Source organism: Macrotis lagotis, chromosome 1 (genome assembly GCF_037893015.1).
Source record: "Macrotis lagotis isolate mMagLag1 chromosome 1, bilby.v1.9.chrom.fasta, whole genome shotgun sequence".
NCBI classification, from domain to species: Eukaryota; Metazoa; Chordata; class Mammalia; order Peramelemorphia; family Peramelidae; genus Macrotis; species Macrotis lagotis.
In genome coordinates, this window is record NC_133658.1 from 203,005,394 (window position 1) to 203,009,759 (window position 4,366).

General features: G+C 37.3%; 1 pseudogene; it reads left to right on the forward strand.

Annotated features, from left to right (window-relative positions):
* Positions 1–3,071: 3,071 nt before the first annotated feature.
* Positions 3,072–3,884, forward strand: LOC141521104 (large ribosomal subunit protein uL16m pseudogene; annotated as a pseudogene).
* Positions 3,885–4,366: the final 482 nt, after the last annotated feature.

Genomic DNA, 4,366 nt, shown 5'->3' on the forward strand with positions numbered 1-4,366 from the left:
AAAGCCTCTGGCATCCCCTACTAAACAGTTCCATTAGAGTTACTAAGCCCAATGAGCTAAAAAATATGCATTTTAACCCCAAACATCTATGAATCAGTACCTCCTCCAACACAAAATCCTAGGGAAATGAAGGAAAAACCAGTGGAAGGGGTGTATTCATAAAAAAAAAAAAAAAAAAAAAAAAAAAAAAACTACATTGAAGCCAAAGATTCAAACTCAGAGAGAGCTAGAGCTTCTGAGGAGAATATGAATTGGTCTCCATTCTGGAAAGACTTCTTATAAAAGATCAGGAAGGAATTTAAAAATCTATTGGAAAATATTGGGAAAAGAAATGCATAAGAACATTTGCACGCTGCAACAAGAAAAAAATGCTTGGAAAATACAATTGGACTAATGGAAAATTCTTTCCAAAAATAGGATTGACCAACTGGAAAAGAAGTTGCCAAAGGTAAATGAAAAAAATTCTTTCTTTAAAAAATTGATTGGAATCTGTGAAAACTAATGACTAAATGGAACAAGAATCGATGAAACAAAACCAAAGAATTAGATAAAAATACAAAATAACTCATTAGGAAAGGGTATAATTAGAGAAGAGATGCAGGAGAGTCAACTTAAGAAGCAATGGGCTTTCTGAAAACATTGAGGATTAACAAAAAAGGCTGGATTGATATTTCAGGACTTAGTGATGGAAAATTTTCCTGATATCATGGAACCAGAGGGAAAAATAGTTGTTGAAAGTTATACATCAACCGCCCCCCTCCTGAAAGTGATCCCAAAATGCAGACACCAAGGAATATTGTGGCTAAATTCCAGAACTTTAAGATAAAAAAAGAATATACTGCAAGAGGCCAGAAAGAAACAATTTAGATACCAAGGAATAACAGTAAGGATTACAAATGATTTGGCTGCATCAATATTGAGGGAGAGAAGGGCCTGGAAGATATTATGAAGAGTAAGAGAGCTTGGAATGTAGGCAAGAATTCAATAAACCTGAGCCTTCTCTTCCAGGGGAAAAGATGTAAATTTAACAAAAGAGGAGACTTTCAACTTTTCCTGATGAAAAGACCAGAGTTAAATAGAAAATTTGGACATCAAACAGGAGACTCAAAAGACACATGAAAAGGTAAAACAGGGAAAAGGAACAAAAACTGCAATCCAATAAGATGAAACTGGCTCTATCACCACCTGGGTGAAAGATTCTTTAATTCTTGACAATAGTAGACACTTATTACTTGTCCTTGACTTTTTTTTTAGTTTTATTTGCAAGGTAATGGGGTTAGGTGGCTTGCCCAAGGAAACACAGCTAGGTAATTATGAAGTGTCTGAGGTCAGATTTGAATTCAGGTGCTCCTGACTCCAGGGTCAGTGTTCTTATCCACTGAGCCAACTAGCTTTCCCCCTGACTTTAATAGAATGATTTTAAAAAATATTTCTTTAAAAAAAGGGGGACAGTAAAGGGATGGGAGGATGGAGGAAATTGAATGGGGCAATTCCCTTTACATGAAGAGGTACAAAGGACCTATTGTAATAGAGGGGAAGAAAGGATGAGCTGAGAATAGCCTAAATCTTACTTTCATGAGATTGACTCAAAGAAGGATTAACATACACACACTCAGCTAAGTTAAGCAACTGATCTTATCTCTCAAGTATTAAAAGGGGAAGGGGGAGGGGAGGAAAAGAGGAACTAACACATGGAAGGGAAGGAAGAAGTAGCAAAGAGAAAGAGGAAAGAAATGGGAGGAAGTTTGGGTATAAGGGGGCAAACACACCGAAAGAGATGTTATTCATGAGCAAAATATTGGAGACATCGAATAAGGTGAGAAATACAAACAGAGGCAAGATAGTATAGAGGGCAATAGAAAGTTAGTAATTAGAAGTTTGAATGTGAATTAGATGAACTCTTCCATAAAACATAAGTGAAAAGTAGAGTGGATTAAAATCCGGAATCCTGCAATGTGCTGCTTACAAGAAACTCATTTGAAGAAGAGAGATACATAGAAAGTAAATGTAACAGGTTAGGGCAGAATATATTTTGCTTTAGCTGAATTGAAAAAGGTAGGGGTAGCTATCCGTATTTCAGACAAACCAGCTTCAAAAATACATCTCTGTAAAAGTGATAAGGAAGGAAACTATATCCTCCTACAATGTACCATAAACAATGAAACAATTTCAAAACTAATTATGTATGCACCAAATTCTTAGAGAATAAACTGAATGAGTTCCATTAAGACATAGGCCACACACTCTACTGTTGAGAGATGTCAACCCCTCCCCCCCAGATCTACATCAATATAACCATAAAGTAAACAAGAAGGCAGTTAAGGAGGTAAATAGAGTGTTAGAAAACCTAGACAAGATAGATTTTTGGAGAAAATTGAATGGGGATAGAAAGGAATATACTTTCTTTTTTCTTCAGTATATGGTAGATATATAAAAATTGACCATGTACTAAGCATAAAAATCTAATAATCAAATGTAGAAAGGCAGAAATAGTGAATACCTCCTGCTCAGATCACAATGCAATAAAAATCATGAGCACTGATAGACCATGAAGAGATAGGATAGAACTAAATCTAATTGGAAACCAAATAACCACATTTTAAAGAATGAGTGGATCAAACAACAAATAATAGAATTAATGATTTCATCTTAAATAATGATAATAATGAGACAACATATCAAAACTATTGGGATATAAGGTAATTATTTGGGGGATATATTATATCTTTAAATATTTACTTGAATAAAATAGAGAAAGAGGAAATCAATGAACTAAGCATGCAATTAAAATAAAATTTGAGAAAGAACAAATTAAAAATTTTCAATTAAATACCAAATTAGAAATTCTACAAATTAAAGGAGAAATTAATGAAATCTAAAGCAAGAAAAATATTGAAATAAGGGAAAAAAACAAGAATTGTTCTTATAAAAAAATAAACTTGATAAATCTTGGGAACCTGGATCATAGCCATGTGGTGGCTTATGGCTGTGCAGGCTCTCATGTGTGCTCTCATGTGTGCTCTCATGTGTGCTCCCTTCAGGTGTTGGGGCTGCCAACCTCTCAGTGTTGGATGGAGACCTTCCCCCCAGTACCGACCTATAAAGGAGATTCTATTACTGATAAGCCCAAGCTCAAGTTTATTGATTGAATATCACAGGTGATGAAGTAGGAACCTAAGAACTTGAATGACATCTGAGGTCCCATCCACCGAAGCCATTGACTTCACCAAGGGTAACTTTGTTAATCTGTCATGGGCGGTGGTTTTCTCCACTGGGGCCATTTTGAAATGAGGCGCCTGACAATCAACCATGCCTTGGACAACAAGAACATGTTTGCCATATGACATGTCCCAAGCCCTTAAAAATTCATCACCAGAAAGAGAGTATGGGCCAGTTCATAGAGGGGTGGAAAAGGCGCCATTGAACACTACTTGACAGCAGTCAATACCAGTTGTGTTATTGTAGAGGTGGTGGGCTTCTGTGAGTTTTGGAAGGGGGAATGCTTTCTCAAGCAGGTGACACACAAGTTGCCCTGCCCATCCAAACCCTTGGGCTGAGAGTTGCTGCAAAAGATTTGCAAGGTGCAAAAGGAGAGGGAACACAACAACAAGAAGAATCCCTGGACCTTTGAGCACATTATCACTGACAACATGCTGGGACTGAAGAAGGTGGTAAGCACCTATGATCTGGCCCAGAAAGGGTGCTATTGGGGCAAGTTCTTCCTGCCTGACTGTGTCTCATGCCAGAGAAGCAAGGAGCAGACTTCAGCTCTGCCCCCCCCCCCCCCCCCCCCCGCAATTAATGGACAATCTCTGCAAAGCTTTAGGTTGTGCATCATGGAACATTACCTAGAATTGGTTCTGCATGAGTCTTGGTCCCTTTAAAGTGATTCTGAAAACACCTTAATGTCTCTTCCTTTGGGTCCTTGCCTCAGCCAGGATACCTGGATTCAGTTAATCCCCCTGAAACAAGCTAACTTTGAGAACTCAGACAAGCCACTAACTGCTAAGTGATCTTGGCAGCTAGAAGACATGGTGACCTGAAATAGTCATGGGAGCCTCTTCACCAAAAAAGGAATTATTATCCCAGGTGTCTTTAGACCTAAATAATCCTATCTCAGAAAAAGAAATTTAGCAGGCCATCTTTGAACTCCCTAAGAAAAAATCTCAAAGACCAGATGGATTCACAAGTGAATTCTTTTTTCAAAATTTTTAAATTTATTTTTATTTAAGGCAATGGGGTTAAGTGATTTGCCCAAGGTCACATACCTAGGCGATTATTAAGTGTCTGGGGCTAGATGTGAACTCTCTAGTGAATTCTATCAAACATTTAAGGAACAATTGGTTCCAATTCTATATAAAGTCTT